Consider the following 11,522-nt stretch of genomic DNA (forward strand, 5'->3'; position numbering starts at 1 on the left):
TGGGTCTGCTCATGTCAACAAGGCAGGATTTGACCAAATATAGCGTCAAAAAGCACAAACAAAACCAGAGTCAGTTGTATTCAGGGAGAAAGCTCAAGACTGATTCAAGCTATACCAAGCACAAAGTAATATTGTTGGAGGTCTATTATCTCAGTCCTAAGGCATTAGTGCAGGATATCCTCAAAGTGGTGAACTAGCCTGACCATCTTCAACTATTTCATCAATACCTGCATCATAAGATCAGAACTGAGAATTTTGCTAATGACTCCATTATATTCAGCAGTACTCGCAATGACTCAGATCCTGAAGCAATGTGTGTTTATACACAAGATGTGGACAATGCTCAGGCTTAGGCTGTATAAGCAGTAAGTACTGATCATGCCATGCAAGTTGAGGTAATGACTATCACCAGCAACAGAGAATCTAACTATTTTTCCTTGTTATTCAATTGCATGACCATCATTGAATGTTCCACCATTAAATTGCTGTGGTTACTATTGACCAGAAACTGAACCAGACCAGACTTACAAATATTGTGGCTTCAAGGGCAGATCAGATGCTGGGAATGTTGTAGTAAATAACTCAATTCCTGACTCCTCAAACCCTGTCCACTACCTACAAAGCACAGTGAGATTGAATATTCTTCACTTGCCTGGATGAATGCAGTTCCAACAAACCCAAGAAGTTCAAAACACACAAGGACATGCAGACTGCTTGATTGGCATCCCATCTACCATCTTCAACATTCACTCCCTTCAGCACCATTGCACAGTGGCATCAGTGAGTACCATTTACAAGAAATGTGAAAACTTATCATGACATCCTTTCAGTAAAATTCTGCTTTGGTTTTTAAAAAATCAGTCTTTGTAGAGATTGTATCAATTAAGGTTTGAATTAGAGAAGAGGGTGGCATGAGGGATCAGTGGTTTGCACCGCTGCAAGGGACCTGGGTTCAATTCCAGCCTCGGTTGACTGTCTGTCTGTGTGGAGTTTAAACATTCTGCCCATGTCTGCGTGGGTTTCCTCCGGGTGCTCCCACAATCTAAAGATGTGCAGGTTAGGTGAATTGGCCATGCTAAATTGCTCATAGTGTTCAGGGATGTGTAGGTTAGGTGGATCAGTAAGGGGTAAATGTAGAGTAATAGAGTTTGGGTGGGATGCTCAATGGAGGGTCAGTGTCGACGTGTTGGGCTGAAGGGTCTGTTTGCACACTGTAGGGATTCTATGAGATCTGGTGCTATGACCTAATTGAACTGAGAAGTGATTGCTAAATTGTAGAATGAAGGAGTGCCACCTTGAATAGCAAATGCATATAGAATGGTAGGTTGAATTAAAGGGGAAAGATGGAAGAAAGTGCAAGAATGAATCAGGAGGATTAATGGAGGAGAGTCTCTGTGAAAAATTGGAGCGTTGGATTTGGTATTGAGCTTGTATGAACTGAGTCTAGAAGTGTTGATGTTCCAGTGAGTTGGGGACAGGTGTTAGGATTGAATATCAGAGTGATTTCTGAGTTAATATTTTAGTTTAATTTGATTCATGTCCCAACATTTAATTTCTTTTATTTTAAATTTTAAAAATCAATGAATCCTGTAATAGGAATTTTTAAAAATGAACTTACTTTTAAAATAGAATTTTAAATATTCTAGTATTGGATGCTCCCAGATCCTGCTCCTGTAATGTTTTCTGCCAAGCCCCTGATCCTCTCCCCCAACATAATGTGGTATTGTGACTTCAAAATTTAGATTTTCCTTTCAACTTTTGTTTTCATTCATATAGGAGGGAAGTATACCATTTTCAATCAGTAACTTAATATAAAAAACAGTGTGACCCCAATTAATTACACATACCATCAATTTATAATCAGCTTTTTGTTTAGCAACTTTCTTTAAAAAATGCATGATGAATAAAAAGATTTATATGACTGCTATGTTTTGGGACTGTACTTTTAATTTAAGGTAAAATAGAGAAATAAGTGGGGTCATATGGACTGTTCAGAATTCTACTGTCAACAAACCAGATGGACTTGAGTATCAAAGATGAAAAGAGACCCTTTTTGTTTTGTGAGGAGGAAGATGAAGATGTCAAGGGATGTAGAGATGTAGAGGGAAGGGTATTGGTTGGAGTGAGGACCACTCATCTTAGAAACGGGGTCAAAGTTGCTACAGGTTTCGGAAGCTGCTGAGTTGGATTGGGTGGAAGATATGTCGCATGCTTTAGAAATCGTTAAGCACTCCATCTCTCTCAGTTCTTAAGTCCACACTCCAAACGTACATAGGCAATTATAATGCCATGATAATTTAATACTAATTCATAGGCACATCCCCAAATACCTCCTTAGAGATGGGACTTCCCTGCCATTTAAAGTTTCTGTTAGAAAATCAATTCCCTTGTCTCCAAAGTCTCAGAAGGTTATTAGGAATGTCAGATTTTTGAAACAGCTATATTTTAAAATGTCTGTTTCATTTAAAGATGAAATTTGGAGTCTAAAGGCCATCTAATTTGCATTTCTATTTGGTTACAAGACTCATATGATACATATTGCCATGAAGATATGCTTTGAGTAGGAATTAGTCCATTGAAAGTCATTGTAGAATTGGGTTACTGATTTTCTGACACGCCACTAAATTTCATAAATAAATTTGGTGTGCCAGAATTTGAGAGAGAGTTAACGGGAAACAAGTCTCTATGATTCACCAGGTAGAATGGAGTTGAGAGCTCACACTCAGTTTAAAGACATTATATTTGTCATGATTTAAACAAGACTGGAGGATTTGCCTAGATTTACTAAAGAAAGGAATCTCTGTGTTAACCTTAAACACAAAGCCAGTTCAAGGTTTAGAGGTTATCCAGCGAGAAAATAATGAAGTGAAATAAGACTTTGGGTGCTAAAAATCATATGGGACTTGTTCCAGGAGAATAACGTATCTAAATAAGGATCAGAGCAAAGCATAAGTGTCGGAATATTCCATTTTATTAATGGAATTTTTCTGTAGTCTAGAGTGTATGAAATATTGTTGAGACAATACTGCTTCTAGTTTGTTTGTTATAGAAAATGCATTAAAATTTGACATCTATTGTGTTGTTTCTTTTATTTTGGCCACTGCAAAATTGAAAATCTTTTAAGAACTTTTCTTTTGTACAGAGATCACAACGACTACTCGTCTGCTTTCGTTGGCTCTCCTCATCTGAGATATACACTTCCCACAATAAATCCGCAGGGGAAGTTCAGAAGAAAGTTTATATTCCACCCAAGATTTGTATCTCCATTTCCATGTCGACTTCCCTAACAGTTGATCTTTGTGAGAAAGGAGCATATTCTAAATTCATCATTGCTCCAAGTTCTGAAACTGGGAGCAATTTGACATGTAGAATAGGATAGAAATTTATTGTCACACGTACCTTGCATGAAAAATACATGAAATCTTTTCTAAGTCGACACACCATGGTGTCTATATTAATGACAGAAGTCACATATAATTAAAAAAAAAATTAAGACAGTTCAGTTAATATTTAAGGTGATAATATTGAATTTTGAGGTCTTGTAACAGGAGGGGTTAGAAGGTTGCCATTGCAACAGTTGCACACAGATATCAAGTCTATTTTCCTACATGTTGGTGCTAGTATGTTGCCATATCTCCTTATTTCTCCTCATTAAACTTGGGCACCTCAACACATCATATCTCCTGACTTTGTCTTTCAGGTTCTGAAGTGGATTTCTAGTATTCCTGGAACCTTGTATGTTGATGTGGTCCTAACTCCTGTCTATGTTTGTTCAAAAATACATCCATTTGGAGGCCTCTATGCTGGATGTATTGACATACGGGCCGTGTGGCAAAACTCAATACATTGCAGCAAGATCAATGGAATTTCCTGCAATTGCTGGGTAGAGGTTCCCCTTTTCTCCTGAATCAATGAGCTTAAAGGGCAGGCAAGAAGAATCTAGAAGTAACACTATCTGTGTTGGAACTTCACATAGTCATCAAGGTTTCCTTCACCAACATGATCTACAGCCCTCAATTCTATGAATTAGAGACAACTTCCTTGTGCACAGTTATGTGAGAAGCTGAAGGCTCACAACCATTGTGGATTGTTTCTCGCTCTTGCCCTGCTGGTTAGCAGTTTTGTTTGTTAAAAGCGGACAATACAGGTGGTTTAGCATTTGGTTGTGCCAGGAGGTGCAACTTAATATCTGTGTTCCAACTTGTGTAAAAGATGATTGCTCAGTATTCAAGTGGTTTGGGATGCCAGGTAAACCTGGTGAGAAAGTATATGTGCATTGGAAACCTTTCCCATTTACAGTAACTAAGAGTTGTAATTCCAGACAGGGCAGTTTGTATGCTTAAATTGCAATGGCAAAAGCACTGCTTCCATTTTATGAGATTAGAAAATACACCCATTTCTTTGGAGCTTCTTCAAGCTAAAATCTAAATGTTTATTTTGCTCTTGTGACTGATAAATGTGACGTCTGCAGTCCTTCAGCTGACTGCCACCAAAATGGTGATCTGCCTCTGTTGCACCTTCTTTAACATCCAGTTTGTTCTTTTCAAAGCAGAGAGTTCTGCACTTGACCCTGGACAAATGAATATTGTCTTCATCATCATCTGTTATGACAACAGCAAATTAAAAAAGCTTGTCTGCCACATTCCTCCCCATTGCTTTATGTGTATGGGGAAAGCACACAGATTCAATTGCAGTTATTTAAATAAACTGGCCTCTTTGATAATGTCAGCTTAACCACTCCACCAAGACAAACTGCATGGGCTTAAATGCTGTCATCCATTGTATTCTCAGTTAAGTGAATCATAATGCGCTGAGCTACCTAACGCATTCCTATGTTACTGTGTTCTTATCCCTCTGTATTTAATATTGACTTTATTCAAATAAGTGGATAGAATGCCAAGACCCAGCACCATCAGCCTGAAGTTACTCTTGTGATTGTGAAAGGGCACTTGGGTTAATGACACCGAGGGGTAGTCTCAGTTGATCTAATTATTAACTTTCCATTGTCACTTATTTTCACAGAGCAAATATTGTGATCAACCCTGACAGTCTTCTGCTGTGCAAGTGGCATTTAAAGGATGGCGCTTTTTGAAAATTTTTGTTCGCATCAGAAGCAAAGTACTTGACATTTACATGAATGATTTTTCATCACAAAAAGGCTTTCAATAAGGAAATTGAATTAAATATACTCTCTTCTAACATGGCTAGAGCAATAAAATTAATGCATTTATGAACGAGTTAACTGTTCTCCCTTAAAAACACTGTTGAATCATTAGAACACCAGAATATCAAATCAAGGATAGGTTAAGCTGTTCTGAAACCACTCCATCCCTTAGACTTGTTTGTTCATAGCTGTTTCCAAGATCCATTAGTGGGAAGCAGTTTCTTATCCCCATCTTTTGACCCAAGTCCAGAACTTGGTTGTAACATGGATCAACAGAAAAATGTTTCAAATTTACTTGCAAGAATTAATTCGCAATAAATATGACAATGAGAGTTGCCAGACTGCACAGCATCCTTAGTATTCTGAGCTGAGAACAGGTACTACCATTGGGCTAGTATTCAACATATATAGACTGTATACAATGCATAATCCTTCACCATTTCCGCCACCTACAAACAGACCCGACCACCAGAGATGTATTTCCCTCCCCATCCCTACCTGCTTTCCGTAAAGACCATTCCCTCTGTGACTCTCTTGCCAGGTCCACGCCCCCCACCAACCCACCCTCCCCTCCCAGACCTTCCCCTGCCACCGTAGGAATTGCAAAACCTGCACCCACACTTCCCCCCTCACCTCTGTCCAAGTCCCAAAGGAGCCTTCACATCCATCAGAGTTTTACCGGCACTTCCACACATGTTATTTACTGTATCCATTGCTCTCGATGCAGTCTCCTCTATATTAGGGAGATAGGGTGCCTATTTGCAGAACACTTCAGGGAACATCTCCAGGATACCCGCGCCAACCAAACCCACCACCCCATGGCTAAACACTTCAACTCCCCCTCCCACTGTGCCAAAGACATGCAGGTCCTGGGCCTCCTCCATCACCACTCCCTCACCTCCCGATGCCTGGAGGAAGAACACCTCGTCTACCATCTTGGGACTCTCCAACCACATGGCATCAATGTGGATTTCACAAGTTTCCATTTATCTCTCCACCCCCACTCCCCACCCCCAGCTCACAAACCTCATTCTTGATGAAGGACTTTTGCCCAAAATGTTGATTTCCCCTCCTCCTCGGATGCTGCCTGACCTGTGTGCTTTACCAGCACCAACTCTTGACTTCACTGTATTCATGATGTGTCACAACAAACAGAGCAGGCTCTGCTCAGGTGTTAGTGAATTTACCTAGGCAGTATCTGATCCTTCTGAATCAGGGACAAATATATAGCTCAATACAATAATGTGCAATGCCTCAGCAAATGCATTGCTATACATAAATAACCTGACTATATAATATTAAACAGCCCATCAAAAAAAAATTCTGGTCTTCGCCACAATTGAATCATAGACCTCTGTGTGAGAAACACTTAGCCTCCAGTGAACAGTGCTATGGACACACCTACATACCCAGAACTACAGTAGTTTAAGAAAGTGGCTCAGCAACATCTTCCCAAGGGTATTTCGGGATGGGCAATGAATGCTGCTGAGCCAGCAATGCCAACAAAACATGCATGAATAAAAACAAAAAAATCAATAGTTATCCAAAAGTGATGCATTTCCTATCAATCCAAACGAAGGCTTTCAAACTTTCCTGCACTATCACTGCATCAAACCCCCTCCTCCATTCTTGCCATATTGGCCAGTAGGTTCCTTTGTTTGCAAGAACAACTTCATTGCTTTCCTTTGTAATGTCGGCTTCATGATGTATGTAATCCCTGGGTGATCTCTCCCTCCATTTATCACTCACCCCCTGATTACTCTATCTTTTCACTACACCTTTGATAGGTATAGAAGGTTTTGTCCTGTAATTGTTTGAGAATAATCTGGAGCAGCAGTTGTAAAGTTAAAGTTCCTTTAAAACAAAGATAAGGAGTAGGCCATTCAGCCCCTCACTGTTGCTTCACCATTCAGTAAGCTATCAGGAATAATAGCATAGATACTATAGTGATTAGGACAAGGTCAGCCAGCTGGACCTCAAAGGAGTTCGCTAATTGGGGCTGTTAACCTGGTCCAATCAGGAAGACCTGGCTGACAGAAAAGGGTGAATGTCATGGGTAATGGGACCCTGAATGCCTGATTTCGTGAGATGCAGTGCTGCTGTCAAAGGCTATGCATTTATAAATAAGGAGTTATTGGTGATGGGATGCTGGCCTCTATTTCAGGTATTCTGTTGGTATAAGTTGTGGTTCCCTGAGTTTCACTGAGATATTCTGAGTTTCTGTGATAATACACACTTTTCTATATGCAATCATAGTATGGAGCTATGGATAATAATGGTAGAGCCTCCAACTTTCTTTTCATCATATGCTGACCAGGAATCTCTCCTGCTCTAGCTGCTTGTCATTGGTATATATTGGAAAGACTTGATGGTTGACATTCAATTTGTTTAGCTGCATTATGAGCACACCTATGGTCATCACATCCTTGGACAGATGTAACTTGTATGTGAAAGGTGAGTGTTTTCTCAACTTCACAGTGAAGTCCTAATTAAATAATGAAACAGATAGCATTTTGTGATTTTAAAAAAAAGATGAATTATTCTCACTCACCCTGAAAATGAGTAACATTTCACATACATGTAAACATTGGATATAAATGACAGCTTCTTTTCTTTATTCTTTCATGGGATGTGGATGTCTCTGGGAAGGTTGCCCATCTCTAATTCCCCTGGACCTAAGTAGCTTGCTAGGTCATTTCAGAGAGCAGTTACATGCCAATCACATTGCTGTGGATCTGGAGTCTTGTGTAAGCCTTGTCAGGTAAGGATGGCAGATGCGTTTTTACTACAATCAACAATATTTGTTATCGCCACTATTATTGAGACCAGATTAATACTTAAGATTTATTAACTGAATTTAAATTCAGCTGCCATAATAGGAAGTGAACTATTCCTAAAGCATTGGCCTTGGTCTCTGGAGTGTGACTTCAGTGATATTACCACTTATGCTACTATAGACCCTCTATTTCTTTAATGATCTCAGTCTCTTTTGTAGTCAACCTGTAATTTCTGAGATGATTTTGATGCTTTAAGATGGAATTGAAGATCTTGTAAAGTGGAGGATTCTCAGCAGGTTGAGATTTCTTATGGTTGAATTCTAGGAGGTTGTTTCACAAGAAAGTTTGAAGTTGGGGCAACTTGTGGGGAGTCCTTTGCTATGTTAAGACCCACCACTTTCAAGGGACACCTGTTGGTTACTTTGATGAGGTTAGTTTGATAGCTTTTTGATGGAACTCTCTTTCTATAAAACATCTTATGCTGATTGTTAAAAATCAGATGACAAAATGGTTTCCTCATCAAGTGACTTTCTGAAAGGCAAGCTTGAATTGCCTGGATGGCTATGAATGTCCATATTTAGTTAGGTATTCACTTGAGTTTTGAGACTGTCTGCAGCTCAAAATGCCAAAGGTCAGGTAATGTTTGGTGGACACTATAAGATTCTGTTACATTCATTTACAATAATATTGACTGAAAGTTCATAACATGCTTAAACTTGACACAAAGGAAAGAATGAGATAGCAAGCTCTAATTTTGAACTTCCATTTAACGTTAAATTAGATTTACTCTGCAAAATCAGACTGATCAGCCTAACTGCTCAACGCTAATGTTGATATTCTGCACAAGCCTTTTCCTGTGCCTTTTTGTCTAACTCTGTCAGCATAATCTTTTCTTTTCTCTTTTATTTCTACCTTCTCTTAGAGTCATAGAGACACACAGCAAGGAAACAGACACTTTGGTCCAACTTGTCCATGTCAACCAGATATCCTGAATTAATCTAGTTCCATTTGCCAGCGTTTGTTCCATATCCCTCTAAACCCTTCCTATTCATGTATGTATCCGGATGCCTTTCAAATAATGTAATTGTACCAGCCTCCATTGCCTCCTCTGGCAGCTCATTCCATACATGTGCTACCCTCTGTGTGAAATAGTTACCCCTTAGATCCCTTTTAAATCTTTCCCCTCTCACCCTATGCTCTCTAGTTTTGGAATCCCTCACCCCAGGGAACAGACCTTGGCTATTCACTATATTCACTGCCCTTCATAATTTTAAAAACTTAAATAAGGTCACCCCTCAGCCTCTAATCCTCCATGGAAAACAGCCCCAGCCTATTCAGCCTCTTCCTATAGCTCAAACTTTCCAACTCTGGCAACATCTTTGTAAATCTTTTATGAACCCTTTCAAATTTCACAACATCTTTCCTATAGCAGTGCATCTACAATTCACCTTAATTTATTGAAATTACACCAATTTATTTTGATTATTGAAATGTAAAGATTTGAAAGATCATTGGTGCACCAGGGCAGCCAATAAAGTACCTTTTGAGTATAGTCTCTATTGAAATGTAAGAAATGGAAAATAATAATGTATGAATGTACATGTGCAATAATATTTGTACTTCTTGTGTCTTTGTTTACCTTTCAGACCATCTTTCAACTTCAGGCTGCTGTCAGAATGGTGATCTGATTTTATCCGTACCCATAATGCTGACTCACAGCTTGGAAGTGCAATCAACTTAAAATTAGGGATGTTGAAGTAATTAAGAGGAACTGAGACATTATTCTTCACTTCATTTGGAGAAATATTTTATTTTTAACATAAGTAGTGTTCAACCAGAAATTTTGTCCCTTACCTATTTTTCATCAAAATAAATGTTTGTAACTTATACGAGTAAGAAGTATTAATGACTACACTTGAGGTCAATGTTATTCAGTTTGTGAAACTGAGAAGCCATAATCCACTAAACTCACTGGGCCTAGCTTCATGATGGACTGCCATCAGATATATTACACAGGTCCCCACCAGCTATTCTTGCACAGAATACCAGTCCCTTAATCTCCAGACAAGTTATATCAGTGATTAAAGAAAAAAGTGAAAATTTGAATGTAAATTATGGAAAGGAGAACACAGAAAACACATCACCAACCAGCATGTGTTCCTTTTCTTCCTAAACATTAACTAAAACTACATGTTAAACATATTGAAGCAAAATGTGCCATTTTTAACAAACTCAGAGAATGCTAGGGAAAATCAATAGGTCTGGCAGCATCTGTGGAGAGAGAAACAGACTTAAAGTTTCTCCAGCATTCTCTGTGTTTGTTCCAGATTTCAGCATCCGCAGTGTTTTACCATTATTCAAGTTATTCATTTGAACATGCAGATCAGATGGGATTGGATCCAGGAGCAGAGTGTTAGGTTCCCAGAAATTGGAAAGGTGTTGGGAAACCAGCTCCAACTTGCCAGTTTCCTGCTTTAACTCAGGTTGAGGGAGTGGGGGTGGGTCAGAAAGAAACAAACAGCAAAACTTGCAGATGGTGAATATAGTTCTTATATACTTCAAAATGCAGGTCCAGAATAAACAGTATTTTAATTTTACTGGGATTTAACTATTTATTCCATCTCCAATCCCAGGTGACAGGATAGCATTTTATATGGAAACTGAAAGATTCAGACATAATCACTTTAACAGTGGCTGGTCAGATGAGCTTCAGGAAACTGGCAGCTATAGCAAAATCAGGACAGCAGCTTTAGAAATAAGAGCAGAAGTAGACCAAATATTCAACTATTCAATCCCAACATCTTTGGTTTGAATTCTACTTCCCTTTGGCAAACATACGTTTTGGGGTGAAAAGAGCAGAGGTACTTCCTCTAAGGCATTCCCTCTCAAGCTCCCTATCCCCAAACCTCTAGGCCATCAGAAGCACAGGAATTAGACACCTCTCCCTCAGTGGACCTGTTTGCCATACCCATTAACCCAACAATCAGAATCCCACCCTGCCTTCTGTGGACAGGGAATCAAACCTATCTAGTTCTGCAGCATCTCTTCAGAATTCCCCACCCTAATGAGGGGAACCCTGTTGGAGGAGCCTAACTATAATGTTACACACATAGTATGGAAATAAAATCCACAGTTTGGAAGTCTACGTTACTATACATTATTGGGTTTCCCTCATTCTGGTTCAATCACTATATTTCAATTTGACCTGCAAAGTTCTAAAATTCTCTACATGTTTGCTAACTGGTTATAGATTTCTTTTCCACCTCTATTTTTGTCCAGAGTTTTTACTGTAATATAGGATAATGTTTGTTATTAGAATACTACACCATGTAACTCATCTCCTGACTGCCCAAAGTCTGCCCACCATGTACAAAGTACAAGTTAGGAGTGTGATGGAACACTTTCCATTTGCCTTATGGGTACAGTTCCAGCAACACTTACGAAGCTTGACATCATTAAAAGCAGCCCACTTCATTGGCACCACATCTAATCCGCTCCTCCGCCGTTGAGCCCCGCCCCTCCAACCGCCACCAGGACAGAACCCCACTGGTCCTCACCTACCACCCCACCAATCTCCATGT

The sequence above is a fragment of the Chiloscyllium plagiosum genome, chromosome 9, assembly GCF_004010195.1.
Source record: "Chiloscyllium plagiosum isolate BGI_BamShark_2017 chromosome 9, ASM401019v2, whole genome shotgun sequence".
NCBI classification, from domain to species: domain Eukaryota; kingdom Metazoa; phylum Chordata; class Chondrichthyes; order Orectolobiformes; family Hemiscylliidae; genus Chiloscyllium; species Chiloscyllium plagiosum.